This window comes from Tenebrio molitor, chromosome 5 (assembly GCF_963966145.1).
Source record: "Tenebrio molitor chromosome 5, icTenMoli1.1, whole genome shotgun sequence".
In the NCBI taxonomy this organism is placed as follows: Eukaryota; Metazoa; Arthropoda; class Insecta; order Coleoptera; family Tenebrionidae; genus Tenebrio; species Tenebrio molitor.
The window spans coordinates 15,665,168-15,685,379 of NC_091050.1; the positions used below are offsets into that span (position 1 = coordinate 15,665,168).

At 40.1% G+C, this 20,212-nt stretch overlaps 1 protein-coding gene and 1 long non-coding RNA gene across 3 annotated transcripts in view; one reads left to right on the forward strand and one right to left on the reverse strand.

Moving 5' to 3' along the window:
* mib1 (mind bomb 1) overlaps positions 1–20,212 on the reverse strand; it is a 184,008-nt gene that overhangs the window by 56,089 nt on the left and 107,707 nt on the right. The gene's annotated exons all lie outside the window — the stretch shown is intronic.
* LOC138131550 (uncharacterized) lies at positions 10,104–11,602 on the forward strand. 2 transcript variants are annotated; one of them, XR_011159845.1, is made up of 2 exons: positions 10,104–10,726; positions 10,778–11,602. It is a non-coding gene; the product is annotated as an uncharacterized lncRNA (long non-coding RNA). The 2 variants fall into 2 exon arrangements; XR_011159846.1 differs by having other exon boundaries at positions 10,104–10,721.

Below are 20,212 nucleotides of genomic sequence, written 5' to 3' on the forward strand. Positions count from 1 at the left end.
CCCCCGGAAACGCGTCGGAGAGAAAGGAAAAAATTAAACGCGCCGCGAGGACGTCGTTCAGCAATTTTCGTCAGAGATGACACGACGATCGCTCTTCTGCACGACTCGATTAAATGTCGACGAATTTGTCAACCAAATTTAAAACGTCCCTAATCGCTTCCGAAATACTTCGAATTCTCCTCCATTTTGCAATCGACAATAATTCAACCGCGCTTTGCGTGTCGTCACGACCGGCTTCGCTTTTCCTCGTATTTTTTTTTCTTTCATTCTTGGGACGTCGCAACAAATTCCCGTACAGATATATAAATGTTAATAGAATTTTTGTGCGGCCATCATTTGGCAACGGCCCGGCTGTAGTCAACTGTCTCTCTGCAGACGCCATTTATGGCCATTATAAAAACGAACAGTAGGCATGTAGGGATATTTGATTGTCGAATTTCCACGTATCATAAAAATTTATCGGTCATTTTAAAAATCATAGGCGCGGATCGGAAAATTTCAGACGCCCTTAAGAAAATTGTCGCCGAAAAACGGCACCATAAAAAAATTTAATCTTCGCCGTTAGCAATAAAGTCGTAGGTGCTGGCGCGTTCCGGACGGTATTTCTAAAATTTCACCAAAGAGAATTTCTAAATTTCTATAAATTCGGAACGAAAACGAGTCCATCTTGATTGGAAAATTCATGGAAACCTATCGTCGACGTGCTGAAAGCGTTTCAGGTGATTTTTCCCCTTTCAGCTGATATTGTTTCATGACTAAGTACACAATTTTTCCGGAAGAGATCGACACCGGCAGTTCAGAATTGCTTTTCGAATGCACCTTTAAGTGGGCTCGCGTCTCTGATACGGCGGCATCGAATTTCGCCGCCCCCGAAACTATTTCCGGTGAACGAGTAAGTAAACATGGCTAACGATAAAATCGACGTTGCTAATTTAATATAACGGTGAAATGCGAGATGGCCGTTGTTAAGAGCACCATCCATTATTTATCCACCTCTAACGTGTTATAGCCACTCCGGTCCGCAACAATGAGGCAACAATTTTCATAAATAAAACCTGATCCCTGATGGGGTGATTAAAATTTTGGGACTGCCCCCGTCCCGCCTTTGCCGGAATTCTTCCGGAGTCCGGGGGCGATAATAAACAATATCGACCGGATTAATAATGCAAATCGTGTGTACCTTCGCTAATCCGGGCCGTTTTCTCTACTTCTGATATTAATAGATCCGACTCCAATATTTTAGAGTTAATGCCGGATTTTGTGCCGAAACTCTCCTCTCCCGTGCTACATATTTAATGCCCCGAACGTATCTCGCCCACCGACTTTCACTTACTGCCGGCATTAATCATTCGTCCGATACAGTTCAAAACGGGCAAATATTTGTCGACAAGTACGGCACTTGTTAATGGAAAATCAGCGGAAAAATTGCAGATGAAATGCTCCAAAGTTGAACGTGTTCGACGAGTGAGGGGTGGATCTCGTCATTACGGATGAATTAGCTCCTTTTGGGGCCTCTGTTGTGCCTCGGATGGCGTACATCAGGTGTTATCATGCAAATCCCGCTACAACTTAGCTTGATAGACGTAATCTTCGTGTAACTGTTCCACGTGATGTATGTCGTGTGGCCCCGGATAATAATTGGCCCGAAGGTGGGATCCGGAGGTTTTTACCGTGCCGCCTCCAAGACGTGGGTCAACACGAGAAGTCGATCCCCGCCCTCTTGTGATGGTGAGTGACTATTTCGTAAACTCACAAAAATTTTATCTTGTCTGAAGCTGAAGAAAAGAAGTGAAAATTGAATGTGATCTCTCAGTCCTCCTGATAAATGTTTAAGTTTTAAGTATCTGAAAATATTTTCAAAAAATGTATAATTCTCAAGCTCTGATCATATGACATATTCGATGAGATGCAGATCTGGATTTTCTTGTGGTCGACTGTGATTTCGGTCATTATTATTTTAAAAAATAAAAATTATTTTCAAGAAGGTGATCATGTCTATGTAATGCAGCATATAGGAGGTGGTGCCTTCAAAAAATGTTTATTATTATGAAAGATAACGACAGCATTCTGTTTCCAAGAATAGTTGAGAAAACGTTAACTACAAGTTTGAAAAAAACTGTGGAGGCGCCACGATATCTTTCATTGAAGGTGGCGATTTGTCAAAGTGTTTTATAGATTAAATGGTAACAAATGAAACGCAAAATACAAATCGGTCTTATCCGGAAAACTAGTTGTGTAAAGGGCAAATATGTATTGGGTGATTAAAAATGGTTGTAGATAAATACGAGTATAGCAACTATGTACGAAAATTTATGTGGCATTTCTTCCACAGTTCATATCGCGCAATGTGCAATGGTAAAAATAGTAAGTAGTTTATTTAACGAGTTCTTGTGTAAATAGGGCTCTTTACGGCATGAGCCCAGTACACACACCGAGTTGAATACAACGTTCTTTTGTTCGACGTCCCCCTTAAAGACACCAAATTGCTTAAAATCTTTAAAATTAGGTTGACGTTTCGTTTTGACAAGTTCTGACATTTATCAAAATCCGTTCACACAGGAGAAAATTCTCAAATTTTGACAATGTTGAACAAAAAAATAATTTTCAGCATATCGTAATGAAAGTGGCACTTTTTTACATGCAAAATTGTAGTGAAATTAGCACTTTTTACACGAAAAATCGTAGTGAAAGTAGTACTTTTTTGCATCATTTTATTCCATTTCCTTGGAGATGATTGTCAAAGCATACTTATTTATTTATTTTTTTTTTTGTAATTTTTCATAAATCGTTTTGGACCAAATTTCTCAACTTACATCGATATGCAAAAAAATAATGTGTACAACACGTTATAAAAGTCTCTTTTTTTCACTTATTTGCTTGATTAACTCGGGTTATGCCCTCGTTAATCAATCTGCAAATTCGTGAACAAAAGTATGACTTTCATAACTTGTACTATTGCGAGCAAAAAAAGTGAAACATCAAGGTCATTATTAGGGCTCGGATTTTAGGCAATTAAAAAGTCGGAAATAGGTGCCTAAAATAGTCCCTTAAATTACTGCAAATAGTCCCTTAAAAACTGAAAATAAGCCACAATAGGTCCTTAAAATTGTGGTTAATTAAATTTAAAAATGGGTTTTTAAAGTTTTAAGTACACCCAACAAGATATTTACTAATTATTGGGTAATTGTTTACTTTAACTACTTCTGGGGAATTTTCGCCTTTTTTCTGGCTAGAGAGCCTCAGGGCGTCCTCCTAGATCGTGTCCTACCATTCAAACCTTGTGCAAATGCCTTTTTTTTCTCTCTTGTTGTGTGTCAAGGTCGTGTCAAGGTCGCGCCAAGTCTTAGTATAACTAAAGTGTAAGGAAAATTTTCATTTGCACAAGGTTTGACTGGTGGGAAACGATGTAGGAGGACGTCCTGAGGCTGTCTAGACAGAAAAAACGCGAAGTAGTTAAAGTGAACAATTACCAATTATTCTTTATTACGAGTAATTTAATTAATATATCTACCTACAAGTTTGTTAGTTATATACTCGTATTTACATGGCATACAATATATTGCTCTGAATTTTCTATTTTAAAACATTGTCTGTTATCCACCAAAGTGGACTTATATTTTGAGAAACTTCGTTTTTATAGTAGGGACCATTGTATAAACGTTAAAGTTTCTAACAATACCTAAGTGTCACAAACCATTAGACTGTGTATACCTGCACCCCTTCGAACAGAGGCAAACAGATAAACTCTGAAATTTATGCCAGACCAGTCTAATGGTTCCTGGTACTTAGGTATTGTCGGAGTATTTACCGCTGACACCATGGTCCCAACCGTAAAAGCGAAAAAGTAATTCCTCTATTGTACTGCACTTTGTACATTTCAATAATTACATCTCCTTAAATTTCAAAATCATAAAGAATTGTAAATTTTATTGAGGTACCACTTTTATATTTTTAATACCGTAAACTTCCCAGAATTCGAATATTGAGAAAAAATCGCGAAAATGAAATTTATTTTTGGTCATTTTAGGCATGTTCAGGCAGTTATAAAGTAAAATAGGTATTTAAAGGGCATTTTAGGCCGAATAGGCAGAATCAAATATAGCTCTAATTACTCAAATTAAGCCAGAAATCATTTATAGACAAGTTTCATACACGTGCCTTAAAAAATAAAAATAGTCCATTTTGCCTAAAATCCGGGCCCTAGTCATTATCATGACGTTTGGCGTGAACTAACCAATACATGGTCCTAACCTCACTTTGAATTTAATGTTTCACTTTTTTTGCTCGCCACTGTACAAATAACTAAAAATGCACGCATATGAAATGTCATACAAACGTCAACTCGACCCAACTCACACAGTTGCCTTATGAATTTTCGTACATAGTTGCCATATTTATCCACAACCATTTTGAATCACCCAATATATGATGTATATATGTATGTAGTTATATTTATAATATTAACTGAGAAAATTGCAAATATGTATTTTGCAAAAGTGGTGGATCCGCCAGGAATTTTTTCATTAAAAGTAGCGATTCCTCGACGATCGATTGAGTTATATTAAATCTAAAAACTGTGTTTTATTAAATAAACTCTGTCCAATCAAACGGTTCCATCTAATATTACTTGAGTAAATTGTAATAATACATTTTATAAAAATGGTAGAGGTGCCGGCATATTTCTTCTCTAAATATACGATATTGGTGTGACCGTTTTAGTTAAATCAAATTCGAAACTTGTGCTTTACAGATCTAACCGTGGCGAATCTAATGTAAAAGGCCGTAAACTGCATATACAGGGTATTTCACGAGTGATAATGAGCCCGACGCAATTGAAAATGCAACCCACAATACATTTTCATCGCTAACACGGATATTTATTTTTTGATTTAAAAAACGTGAAATATAGTTAACTGTTCAGTTTTGTAAATTTTGACATAAATGTCATATTCGCTTGGTTAAATGAAATTGTGAAAAAACAGAGTTTTTGGAAAAATGTTTATTGTCTGCGTAAACGCGCAACGGCAGAGGCATTTTTATTACATTCGATAGTTATTTTTATATTAAGTGCGTGAAGAGAGTGTTTTTTGTGCATGAAAAGGTCTTTTACGCCGAGACGAAGGTCGAGGCAGTATAAGCCTTTGAATGCACAAAAACATCTTCACGCACGAAATATAAACAATATTTTTTCTATAATTGATTCAAAAAATTGAAATTAAAAATTCAAATTTTTGAAGGAACTCTGAAGTTTCAATGCAGTGACCATGTTGCTAGGTAACTAATAAAATACAGTGCGTGAAGTGAAACACAGAAATAGTCGTGTGCGTGAAATCGCATTTCACACACTGTTTTGTAAGGTTTCTATGGTTTCGATCTTACTAACAATGCAAAAAGAAATACACGTTAGAAAATGACCCACTTCAGGCACCGATAACTATGCGTGAATTTCAATTTTTTGAATCAATAATAGAAAAATACATTTTAATCGTCCTATTTTAACTTTTACGTAAATGTCAGTTGTGACATAAAATTATTGGAAGCAAAGCTATCATGGATTCATAATTTCATTTTAAAATAATACGAAATTCAAAATATCCACGTTAGCGTTGCAAATGTATTGTGGGTTGCATTTTCAATTCCGACATGCTCATTATCACTCGTGAAATAGCCTGTATATTATACCTATATTTGCAAAAATGTTGATGGCCCTACGATATTTTTCATTAAAAGTAGCGACTTGTCAACGATCGATTGAGATAGATTAAACTTAAAAACCCTACTTTATAGATTAAATGGTAACAAATCAAATGAAAAAAACTATGCGGTCCTATCTCTAATACTAGATGAGTAAACCGCAAATATGTATTTTGAAAAAAAAATGGTGGAGACACCAGAAATTTTTTTAACTAAAATAAGCGATTCTTCACTGATCGATGGGACATCAAAAACCGTGTCTTATGGATTAAATGGGAAGGAATCAAATGCAAAAACTGCATAGTTCTGTTTATAATATTAGTTGGTTAAATCGCAAATGTGTATTTTGCATAAATACAGGGTCAATATAAATTATTGTCCCATCGCAGTTGGCGTTGAAAACCCACAGAAATTTGGGATGTGCCGCTAACTTCGCAACGTTAGACAAACTAGTAGACAAATTTACACTACCGCCAGCAGCGATACCTATCGGTGATGCTAGTCTCACTCATGTTATAAAGCTTGCGGCACATTCAACTACGTCAGCAACGCCTACTGCAATGAGACAATCATTTATAATGACCCCGTAGTAAAAGTAGCGGTTTCGCGAGGATCGACTGAGCTAGATTCAACCTAAAGATTGCGATTTACATGCTTAAATAGAACACATCTGTTGCAAAAGAATCAAATTTTTGTATGTATGTATGTATTTTGAAAAATGGTGGAGACGCCAGTTGTTTCCTTTAATAAAAGTACCGATTAAATCTAAAAACTGTATTTTATGAACTAAATAGACTGTTACGAATCAAACGGTTCGATCTTTAATATGAGTTGAGGAGATTGTATTTACAATGAATTTTGTACAAATGGTGGAGGCGCAGGAATATCTTTCAAAAAGTACCGATACCTCTACTGAGCTAACTGCGACGAATCGAATTCAAAATTCTTCTTCAGGTAAGTCTACCGAGTCGATTCTCGGGTGGAATTATCTATCGATCGATCGTCTAGTTTTAGGCTTGGACAATTTTTAATTCTCTGTAATTTGTTTCGTCCCGACATCCCTTTGAGAGGGCGACCCCTCGCAATCCGTCCACGTTCGGTCCAAATCCACGGCAAAAATCCATGGCCGCGGAATGAAGAGCCGCTAATCTTGATCGAGCGTCGCTTAGGAAACATGGCGTGTTCGGGTCCCCGATTTCGTGTGGCTTAGCACTATCGGTTCCTGCTGCGCCACTCCTTCTGACGTTGTACCTGTGGCGGTCCGACCCATCGTTGGCCTCGCCGTGCAATTTCACGTGAAAATTATAGTAAACTTTTGGTACGTGAACCATAAATAATCGATACGAGCCAGATAAGGCGGATCGACGGTGAATATTTTGCATTTATAACGGCCCCCGAGAACGAGACGAGGGAGAAAAAAGAACCGTCGGCATATATATTCCGGTTGATTGTATTGCGCCCCAGTGACCGAAATACAAAAGGCCCTTGAATAAACGAACCGAAATCACTTTGGGAAAACGAAAACGTGTCTCGACCGAGGGCCCCGCCGCGACCCGGGGGAATTTTAATTAGGATGATTACCGGAGGACGAAGGATCCGCATGGAAACGGTGATCGTTGTTAATTTGACGGGAGTTGAAGGGAAATTTTTGATTAGGCCACTTCGAACGCTGACATTTCCAACTTCGACGGACGGGCGTCGTTACTAACTCTCAAAAAAAAACCCTGAAATCCCACCGTTCATCTATCAAAATAAGACTGATAAACAAACAAGGGGAAGCTCGTTTAATCCGGTCCTGAATAAATAGCCAACAGGTAGCCGTCACCACCTGTGCTAATTCCGCACCCTTGTTTAAAAAAAAGGATAAAGCATGTTTGGTTAACAGATAATAAAATGTTTTCCGACTCGTGTTCGTTAGTATTTAAATATTTGCGATTCGGATGGTTTGATTTGAAATAAGGTGTGGGAATTTTCGGAAATTGAGGTCGTGTTGATTTTTGCACAGCAAAAACAATGATATATAAAATTTATCATAATTCTCCTGACGTAGTAACAAAGAAAAAAATCTACAGCGGATTATTTTCAGCCCTGTCCGCTACGCCCGAAAAATAATATTTTCTGTTATTCCATTTTGTTGTTGTTTAGTTAAAATAACAATGTTTGTGAACATTGTGAGTAGCTTCTCCATACTCGGATGATTAAATCCCAAAAGTTTAAATTTACAACGAGAATTTGAAAATAAAACACCTCGAGGTGGATTATAACCGAACACCTACTATGTAGTACAATGTTTAAATTTCTTCCGTCGTTTCGGATTTGTTAGTGTTAGGGAATCGTTCGAATCGGAAAAACCACCACCGGTTTTTGATTTTTTTTTTGTTTTGACACTTCATATAATCTATTCTTCGAAAATGGTTAAGTATACTACCTACTCGTACATAATGAGTTAAATGCAACCGATAAAATTAATTTGATCCAAATCCCGAAAATATCGCATTGCAAATGAAAAACTCCGTTTAATTCGATTTACACTGAAACATGAAAAATAAATTTATTATTAAAGCACCATTCCATCACTGAAAACATGAACAAATATGTTAATAATGTAACAGGAGTGTGTATTGAGATTTGCAAAATCCAAATTGAATGTCGATAAAATCCGCAGCCACACAAGATAAGAAATTTAAAAATGGTAAAAATCAAAGTCGTACAAATTCCATAAAAATTTATGTTCGTGTCGACGTCGTAGTCGTATTCATTTTATGGAACGAACTGGAAATGTGCACTGAAAATGTGCACTAAAAATCCTTAAAAATATACTTTGATATACTTATACCGTGCGATCAACAATTATTTAGATCAAAGAAGCCTTTGAGATTTTGGACGTATGTCCAAATCTACTTGAGGTTCAGACGCTCTGTATTTTTGGTTGCATACTCCTGTTTCAATTTAAATTTGGTAATTTTTGCCGAAACTCGGCCAAACAGGCCATAGCGCTGTGTGTCATTATTGAAAACACATTACGAAAGTAAGATTCAATGATGAATCTTTTATGTTCTGAAGTAAAAACCAACCATTTATTGTTGTTTGACGTTTATTAACTGAGTTAGCAAAAATACGAAAAATCTGACACTGTTAAAATTATCGCCGTCCCTTATCTAAGTAATTGTTGATCACACGGGACATTTAAATGTGCAAAAATCTTAAGATTGTTTTCGTCATAATTAAAAAATATTCTTCACTAAAATCGCACTGTGCCTTGGCAATAAGTAATAAGGAATTTTTTAGAGAGATACAGTGAATACAGACAAACTGCACATTAACACTACTCATAAGTTAATTCTTAATTGATGAAAATATTTTTCCCTGATATACAGGGGTATTCACGAGTAATAATGGGCCTAACAACGTCCAGACGCAACCAAATAAACATATTTCTCAAACGAGTAGATACCAATTGATCTTTTCATTTTTTAATGAATTCAAGATTGCTTTTATTAAGACAATTGTCAGTTGTCGTTACATGTCATCTATTTGTGTTTAAATAACCTAAAAAAATGTACCTTAATTTAGATGTCAATTTCATGTCAAATTAAAAAAAGCCCAGAACCAACTATTTTTTTTAAATAAATATAAATGCACATGTATAACTGGTTGCGTCTCAATTTTGTAAGGCCGTTTATCACTCGTGAATAGCCCTGTATGTATATTCGCGTTAAAATAAACCAACAGCTGTGTTTTATAGATTTATTGGTGGCGGATCGATTGCAAAAAACTGCACGTCTCTATCTTTACCATTAGTGTGATTATGAAAAATTAGTGGAAGCCGGAATATTTTATTCACTAAAAGTAGTAACTGCTTGAGATATTTTTTTAGTGAAAATGATAACCTTTTTAACCGCTTCAGAGATATCAAACATGAGACGAGACATGAGTTTAACAGTTTTCACCGCCGAGAATGCAAAAAACTGCACGACTTGTAGCTAATATTAGTTGAGAGAATATGAAGCATAAGTATTTTGTAAAATAGAGAACGATATTCTCTGCGGAATTGGTGGAGGCGCCGGGATAAAATTTACTAACATTGACGATATCGTTGCAACCGTTCAAAATCTTAAAACTGTGCTTAATGGATTTAATCGTGGTGAATCGAAAGCAAAAAGCTACTCGATTGTATCTCCAGAACTAGTTAAGAAAACTACAAAGATATCTTTTGCAAAAATGGTGGAGGCGCCGGGATATTTATCCTACTAAAATGATATCTTTGTTACTGTTTGAGCTAGATCAAATCTAAAGACTTCGTTTTGTATATCGAATCGTGGCCAATCCAATGCAAAAATGATTCCACCTCCAATATTAGCTGAACAAACGATAAATAAAAATTATCTTGCGCAAATGGTGAGGGCGCTAAATAGTTATTTGTATAGCAAGGCTGCGAAATCCTACTTTGACGAACCGAGAGAAAAATTGTCGTCAAGGCCGCTTTGCGGCCGAGACAAGACAATCTCGAGGTCGTCAAAGGATTTCGTAGCCAAGGTGTACACAACATTTTGTGTGCAACCCGAAAATTTGTAATTATAAAATGAACAAGTAAAATTTCCTTCACTGTCAATAAAAATAAAGTCGGCCTACATGTCGCCATGTCGCTATGGAAACGACATAAATAAAACAATTCATTTTGAGAAAAATTGGAAAAATGTCGCAAAAAAATTACAACGTTTTTGTTCCGTCTACTTCCCCAGATTGTGCAGTGTCCAATTTAATACCAGAAAAGTCCAAACGGCAGTACGATAAGTGTTACAATGACTTTAAAGAGCGGTGTAATAAAAATAATGTGAAAACGGTGTCGGAGAATGTTGTTTTGGCTTATTTAATGGAAAAATCAAAAACTGAAAAGTTCAACTTTATGGAGTACATATTCAATGTTGAAGCTCACGCTGAACATACGGGATGGCATTGGTGTTACGAAGTTTCTGAAATTGGTACCTTTTTTGAAAAAAAGTCAGTTGGTTATCAGGTGAAAAAGTGTAAGGTATTGACACGAGACCAGATCAATTTGCTGTATAATCTGCCCTTTTTTTAGGTCATTTTAATCATGGGAATATTAGTAGCCATGCGAAGAGACGATGACGAACTAACCAAAATGTCTATCGATGACATCAAGGATGAACATTCTGTATTAATAGTGGCCGTTCCTGACACAAAAACTGACATAAAACGAACTTTTACTGTCACCAATCCAGAATTTGTAAGATTATACCGCAAATATGCAGCTCTTGTTCCGTGTACTCATCCAGAGTTAAAAAAAGATTATAAATTGTGCAGTGTCGCATTTGCAACCTGAAAAATCGAAACAGCAATATAAAAAATGTTACAGTGACTTTGAGACTGATGTAACAAGAAGAATGTGAAAACCCTGTCGGATAATGTTGCATTGGCTTACCTATTTACTGGAATTTATTTATTGTGACAGGTAAACGTTAAATTCTGTTATAAGTTTTAGGTTATTTTAATCGTGGAAATATCAGATGCCGTGCGAAGAGACAAATAAACCAAAATGTCTGTTGATGCCATTCATGATTCAGGATATGTTACTACTTACTAGTTACTAGATATTTCCCTTTTTGACCGGTGGAAAATTAACCTAATTCATACGTGTCTGTTCTAGATCGATCTTTTTTACCGACTCGTCAATAAGTCAATCATCGAATCATCAGGCGACCACTCCATTTGAAATTGGCGGGAACTTCAAACCGGATGAAAATTCTGTACTAATAGCGGCCGTTCCTGACACAAAAACTGGCATAAATCAAACTTTAACTGTACCCAATCCAGATTTTGTAAGATCACACCGCAAATATAGAGATAGATATGTTGTAATTGTGATAATAAATAAATATTGAAATGACTTTTACTTTTACGGCCGTCGTCAAGGCAACGGCTGCGAAATTCAATTTCGCGGCCTGCTCTAGGCACGCGAAGTGCTCATTTCGCGTACGGTTGCACACAAATATTTTTCCCGTACAAGTACTGACTTGATTGAAAATAACTTTAAGTAGAGGCACCTACCATTAAGAAAATGTTATTGATAAATTAGACTCTCATTTCATATATGTATTGCTGCAGTTCTTTCAAATGTGAAAATGAAACTAATCATTCGCATTCTTCTTTAAGTGCAGAAAAAGTATGAAGGAATATCAATATCTTCCAAAGGTTCTTTCATGCAAATGCATTATTCGGATTTATGCATTTTGCATGGTAGACACCACGAATTGTAACTATTAACCGATCACGGAGAAATTTATCCTACAATTAATTCCATTTTACCTGCAATAAAAACCACAAAACGTTGTGAAATAAACGTTTTTCCATATCAGAACAATTCGTCGTCGACTTGTGCAAATCAACGTTATGAAAATGTGGAAAAAGCGGGCGCGAGAAAGAGACAGTCCGGTCGAGTTAATGTCCGTTGCAGATATTTATTAAAAGAGGTAACAAATGAAGCTGCGTCGACGGCGTCGTCACGAGTGGAAGGCCAGTCGAGGTCGCACGTGCATCTGCAAGAGAATGAGGCTCCGGTGAAAAGAGCACCGAGGGCTTCCGGTTTTGAGATCCGCATTGCAGTAAATTCGGGGCGACACAACCCACCACCGCGCACCATCACAGAGTCCGTGACTCCGACACAGGATGCCGCCTATGTTCCGCTTTATGCGATGATACAGCCTGCCAATGACGCAGCCCCAGGATCACGCTTTTTCGACGGTGCATCGGCGACGTCGACACACCAGAAAAACTCCAGAACGGACTTCATTCGCAGGTCTGCATGTAGGTGGTGGCCGAAAGACGACCCACCCGGGCGCTGCGGAATCGATACTGCCCCCAAGTTCGAAATCGTGATTTATCAACTGAGCACGCGGATTCGAAAATGTTTTTAATTTATCATTTATTGCTTGATTTGGATGGGCGATTTGGAACGTTTACTATCGCAACCGGTATCTAATATTTATCATTTGTATGTTGCCCCCGTAATATACCCGGTGCTCATTAATGTTTGAACGTGCCGGGTTTATAAAATTATGGCGGGGGGATTATACGACATCTCCGATTTCGCGTTACTGTCGGCTTCATATTTCAAAATTTATCAGTTTATTGTGTACGGATCGATTCCGAACATCTGCGGTTCAACTTAAGAGATGACGACCATCTTCGATAAGATACGCCCCGGTTTAATCGACAAATCTACCCAAAACAATATCCGCTCGTAAAGTCGAGCAAAAATCTACCAAAAAATCTAATTTGATTTGCATCAAATTCTGTTCGTGCCCCTTCACCACTGTTCTTTCCCTTTTCGAACTTGAAAAATAGAATTCGTCTAGTGGCAGAAAACCGCTCTTCAATTTGTCACATTCTAGTGAGCCGCGCAAGGCTCCACTCTGGGTCCAATTATTATTTGTCTATTTTAAGAAAACTAGCCACCTATTTTAGCAAACATAGAGACGAAAAATGTCGACGCTGATCAACATTCTCTGCCGAAAATGGAGCACCGGGAAAGGCAAACCGTCTCCGTCAACGTCAATTATCACGTTTACACCTCGTCTGGTCGAGTCGTCTTTATTAAAACTCTCACTCCTCTCCGGCGAGGTAATTCGCGATGATCTGACCGCCATCTTGCATCCGCCCGAACGTTCCTGTTTGCATTATAAATGTGTAAAAAGCCACCCCGACACAATCAACCGTGCACCGCCTCGCACTCTCCCCCATAAAACCTCCTTTAAATTTGAGAAGGATCGAGATTATCCGGCTCGGGAACATTGCTAGAAAAAATTTACAATATCCTTGGGCGTTCTTGAGCGTCGTCTTAATGCGTTCCTGAGGGCCAGGGCGCCGTTCGCGACACACTTTCTTTTAATTGAGAAAATCCAAAAGGAAAACACCCGCGTTTAGATTCAGATAGCGTCGGTCCTTCTCGAAATGGAAACCCTGCACAAAACACAATCGGAGATATACGTCCATTCGACGGAATTGGTGTATAGGTGTCCGGTCCGAGATTGGAAGATCCTATCGCGGACGTAATGGGCGACGAGTCCTGCTCCAGGACCTGACTCGCGATCGGATTACGCTCCTCCCGAAGCCAGTGTCCCACACCGACCACAATTAAAAGCGTCGCTGTTTTATTGCCGCGGGGCCGAGATGGTGCGTTGTCGATGAGAATGTTTCGTTTTTAATTTACCGCACCGACGTGCCCCCAGATCTTCCCTTGTGCTGCTGGCGGCGATATGAAATAAAGTGCTCCTTCAAAATGTAGTGGAGAAAATACGAGTAAGTCTCGCTGCGCGTACACGCGGCTCTCGCGTGATCGATGTCTTTCGTCGGGTTGGAGGGCTTCGGACTTTTACCGGTGCGGATTTAAAAGATGCTTTTTGAAAAAGTAAGCTCCCAGAATCAATTTAAGAAGTGCGTCACCCTTCCCATTCTCATCCAAAGTCACCGGTGACACCATCGCCGTATTACTGGTTGCCTACACGACCCATTTTTTATATCACATTAATAAAATCGACACCACCATTTCGAATGTGTGTTCAATTAATACATTAAATCAACAGATTTTATTTATGATGGTATTGTTATTTTATCGACACTCAAAAATACACATAATTATTAATCGCGTTGGGTTTTACAGGAGCATTACTGGACCTGGCACATCAACATTTCGATCAATCACACGATATTTTATTTTTATTTAGTGGCAATTTTCGCCAGTAATGTGCGTTTGTGTTTCATTAAATGAAATTAAAAAAAAATGTTTTAATTAACGTGATCGAAGAATTTCGCCGGTCAAGCTTGGTACCAAATCAAATTTCGCACCACGTAAATCGACCTCGCCCAGAAAATGTTAAAATAAACATCAATTACAGATCGACATTCGTACATGAAGAGTAAACAAACAGATTCTGCATTCGTGCAGTATTTTGTTGTTGGGAATTGTTTTAATTAAAGAATCGACAACATGCAGACCGTGCGGAGCCTCAATAAAACAAAAACAAAAAGAACAAAATAAAAAAAACTAAGGAAAAATATGATCGTACGACATCTTTGTTTCACATTTTTTTCCAATTATTGGAATAACAGGCAATTTTCGATTTTCCTCTAAAATAATCGTTTTGCGTCGGCGGCGTTTCTTGTTTGTGGGTGGTGGTAGCCGTGGAGGGTTTTTAAACCCGAATTTTTTCCGAACGATTCCTTTGTGAATTCCGACCCTTTCGAATCATCACACTCAACTAGGTTTCACATTTCCATTTTTCAAAAGAGCAACGGAATCGACCGGCGAAAAAGACAAGCGATTCCTGCGGACGCGAAATTAATTAAATCAAATGAACCGTGAAACGGACGAAACAAGCCCTGATCATTAGGAGGCCATCGCGTCGGACCAAAAATGAAAATTTAATCTTTAATTCGTCCGCAATTAGGGTCGACTTCCCTGCCGACGGCGCTGTCGCGGTATTTATACCTGGAACACGTTATCGCTCATCTCCAAAGTCAATATGTACCCAACATCCACCTAAACGGTGTCGGTGTTTTCGTTATTAATCAAATTACCGTTGCGACTCGACCGGAGGGCGTCCCAATTTTTCGACCCCTCGATCGGGGGGCGAACCGCGAGATAAAGGTCCTTTCCGTGAGACCGACTCCAATCTCTCGGAGCGAATTCCTCGCGTCCACCCCTAAAACAAATTCCAACTTGACAGGACGTAATGAAATGGAAGCAGTTCGGCCGGCAAAAATTCGCATGCATGATATTACCAAAAATGGATGTCCGCTTTAAATCCGACGTTATTTAAAGAGGCGGCCTTTGGTCGTCGTTCGCAAAAACAACAACCGATAAATGCGCGACGCGGCCGCTTTAGAAATTAAATTTACAATTCACATCTCGCCTCCGGAATCGCATCCGATTCCCCACGGAGTCGACGCGCGGATGCATTTGATGAGCCATTTTTACGACATAATTCCCGGTCAAGTGGCCGCGCTATCGAGACCATTATCTCCTTCACAAAAGAAAAAACCACCGCCGCTCCTAAATTGCTTGCATGCAAATTTACAATAACACGCGAGGGCGTCGCTGAAAAAATATTCCGGTGAGTGGTGCTTTTCGCATTGTTCCGGAGCGATTGATCGCTCCGGATCCGTACCTACATCTAAGTGTCATCGGCCTGTAGTATCATGGCCATCGCGGCTCTTCCAGATAAATGGGACGCCCTTTTCCATCCCACAATCCTTTGTTTCGAGTTTAAACAAGTTCTTTTTTCGTCCGCCGCCCCCACCGCTCATTTGTTTTGTAATCACCGGGAAAATGGCGCTGTTTACGTCGAAATGCAATGATTTATCACGATTTCAATTTGCGAAATTAATTGTTTGCTGCATCCGCCCGATTCGAGTGCCACGGTCGTGATATAATAATCATTTTTTCAACCCTTTCGGTTATCGCAACAATATAATTATAGTGAGGATAGCGGCTCTCAAAGTTATGTAAATCACGCCATCGCCCACTCGCCTACTCTGGGATCCTCGACTTCTTCACCGAAGGTGGTCGCTCGATATTTCAAGTTTTTACTACGGGGGCCACTTACGAGGAAGTAAATAGTTGTTCTGGCCGTGTACAAACTCGACATCTTGTTATCGCATATTTTCGTTTGGTTCGGGTTGTGTAAGGTCGAAAAGTGCGTTCTCCAAGGGGTGCCGCCGATTCACGACCCCGATCGATTAAATACCACGAATGTGGATCGCACGAAAATGCCGCCGAACGAAGCCCGAGGGTGTGTCCTCCGATGACCGATCTGGACGAGTGTTAATTTTTCCGGAACCGGGATCGAATCGTGCCAGTCTCGACCGGAAGCGAATTTTCAGTTTTAAATATCGCTTCCGGTCCGAGGGCGAGTGCCCAAATCGCAACCTTTACGGCCGACTAAAAATTCCCCAAAGTCAATAAAAACGCCGTAATCACGCGAAAAGTCACATAAATCGTAAATAACAACACGCCGGTGAATATATCCGACCCCGCAGAACGCTAAAAAAGAAGCCTCAAAATCGAATCAATCAACCACCTTGGAGAGAGGATATCCGGAGGTTTTTATTGGTTTAATCCGATCTTCTGGGAGAAAATTTGTGTCGCGGTTTTTAATAAAGATATAGGATCGCGAGTGGCTCCCGTGCAATAAAAATCGAGGTTAGACGGGACTAGTTTATTGTTCAATATGTCATGCAACATGCAACGTACTACTTACATGTTGTTGGGGCCGTTTTTAATGTTCGGGGTGGTTCGATAAAAATTTTAAGACCCAGGAGATTTTTATGGTTAACTGCTAAATAAAACGCGCGGATAGAAAGAGACATTTTATTAAATCGGAAAAACAAATCTGGGAAAAAGGAACAAATAAAAAAAAAACGGAAAAGTGGCCCAGAATGTTTACGTCTTTAGACATTTCATGAAATTTGCCTTGAATTGTAATAAATTACCACATTTCAGTGGGTTTTATACGATTCCGCAGCTTCTGGAAGCTTTCGAAGAACGATCGAGATGTGAAGAATTCTGGGCATTTAGACTTGTGACGAAGAACAGACCATGACATCAGGAAATCATCAGGAATGGTAGCAAGAGACGGAACACGTTGGTACGTTTTGAAGAGCAATCTTCAATTTGCACAGGAAATTGTGAGATAAAAAGACATCGACAGGTCAGACAAAATACTGACTTGAAGAAAAAAGACTACACCGGGACCGTTAATCAAAGGAAAATTAACAAGAATGTTATACTGCCCGACACAATCCATCACCGAGTAACAGTCAGCAAGGAAGGCAAAAAGAAACCAACCCTCTTCTAGAACGCAACAAAATCGTTGACAAAAGATGCATTCAGAAGATGGATCAATTTTATGAAGTCCTCGATATTCAGGGGGTCACGAGAAGGTCGATGACGAGGAAGAAATTCATCTGTATCATAAGAGAATGTAAAAAAAGAACCAGCAGAACAAGAAATTCGACAACAAGAAGAAATTGCCAGACAATCAACCAAGTGCACAAATCACAAAAAGGTGTTTCCGACAAAACAAACCTGCCGCTTAAAGAGTCAAAAAGCAAAAATAAATGTGTCCATTGCACTATGGTGCCTGGAAAGATGTACCAACGATAATTTAATTTTGAAAATATAAAAAACCGTTTTGTCACAAGCTCACTGTGACCCCCCCGGTGGCTCTAGGTACATCAGAATCTCCGCAGCCCTAGCGCTAAACAAACTGCGCCATAAACGAGAAAGATTGACAAAAGTAATAAAAGAAAGTTTGTCCGATACAGTTGAGAACAACACCTCCTACATTATTCACCGGTCCATTGTCTTGTCTGGAGCTTTCCTCGGGGACCCTAATTAAAAAAAAATATATTCGCATTGACGCCATTAATTTTGATTTCTTTGGTCGTCTCATCAATTTTAGATCAGTTCATAAACGCAAGGAAAAAAAATAGGAATCCGTCAGTAGCCCTGGGGTAACGGTGCGTCGGCTGAAGGCAAACAAGATTGATCGATAGGAAAATGTCAACAACTGACAATGTGGTGGCTGGTTTCCAATACCGTTGTTAGTTCCTTTTGGTCGTGCGGCACGCCGTTTATCTCGATGTCGCTTGAAGAATTTCATTTTGGACATAGCCGAGAGCGTGCGGTGAGGAAAAAACGCTCTGCAATTTTCCCTTTTCGACTTGTTAATTAGTCAAATTCGCTGACGAAACGACCACATCGGTTTTATCCGCGGACTCTCGGGAAGCAAGAAAGGAACAAAAAGAGAAAAAAAAACATGACAAGAGCGGTACGCCGGCAAACTGCGAGATTAACCAAACGAAACAGCGTTATTAGATATTCAAGGGGCATCACGAGGAGCGCCGGTGGAGTTGCAAGAAGAGACCAGATGCAGATCGCATGCACAATGGCGCGGCGTCGAGAACTGCTTCTTCCACATCCACTTCGGCCGGTGTATTATGTAATAGTCAGGTAATTACCGAGAGGCGGATAATCTAACGTCTGGTGGGGAATTGTCGGCGACGACTGCTCCGCTTCTAAATTGGCATCTCTCCCGGAGCAATCCTTATAAAATAGTTGATAAGACGCGCTCGGCAATTTCTTCTAAAAGAAAAACGGTGTCGACGGATCGACTACTTAGCCTGACAGTTCGCCCGATAAAATTTAAAAGACAATTTGGAAATTTAGTTTGCCGACACCTCGGCGAGCAACACCGCCGAGGATCAATCTTCGCGTCCGCATTTAAATTTCCCCATCAGACGTTGCGAGTTATCCAATTTCGAATATTGGTGCGCTCCAATTCGATATTGATACAATATAAAGTTGATGGTATGTGAATGAGGGCGTGTGTGTTAAATAAAAAGCTCAGGGCGAAACGAGAGAACGCTCCTCGCGGGCGACGAGGCGCAGATCAGGAGCCTCCGTCGGCTCAACTAGGATCCAGATAACGCAATGATTTGCGCGAGATGAATCGGAATGGGACGCGAGGGGGCGGACCGCCCCCGCGTCGTCCGCCTAATCGTCCCTCGTTGTCTCTAAATACCTCTTTTTAGAATCCGAGCTGCCGACTCCACTCGATAAATAAACGGCCCCGTCAACGAAGACGACGCGATTAGCGCCGTCAGCGCTTCCACCGGTGGCGGAAACCTGTTCCTTCGGCCGATCCTTCGACCAAAAAAAAAAAAACACGCGGTGCGACTCCCTCCGGCCGCACAACGGAAACAGATTAATTTTAATCGTGGAACAATAACGGGGAGCGGTGGCGCTCGACGCGGATTAAAACCAGTGCCATCGGGGGCGTTAGGTGTTGCGCGGTGTGAGAGGTGTTCACGTGCCCTTTATGGGTCTTTCATCATAACCGTGTAACTGCAGGCCGGGGCTCGGCGCAAGTTTTGCATAACTACTCCCAGGAGCCATATTGGAGCGTTCTCTGTCGGCGGTATCGGCCCCCGCATCTCTTATCTCGTTTACACCGGTGCCACGCCGCAGAGCCGTTCGGCTCGGCCCTTTATTTCTTTATTATTGTAACGTGGCGGACATTGTTGAGTCGCCTCGGGCCGACGCTCCATCTCTGCGTCGCGTGATGTGCTGTTTATTGTCCCGTCCTGGGGCCGCAGATGCGGATCCCGAAAGGAGAGCGAACTTACTTGGTAAAGGTGGAGGAAGAGGAGGATGTTTTTCCTTTTTTTTTTGGCGGGAAATCAAAAGAACCCCGCCCGCGTGCCGATGGCAGATCGCGATCCTCGCGGGACGGGACCGGAAAGCGAAGCCGGAGCCTGACAATGCCTCCATCCACCAAGTCGACGGGGCACCAACACGTATTGATCCGTCATGCTTATTCCTATGCTGTTTATCCTCCATACTTCCTTCCGAGGTACTTTGTGAGGGTGGGCTTTTTGCCGATGCTGTTCGTTTTGAAGTGCCAAGACGAATCGCTATTGCGTCTCGAGATAAATA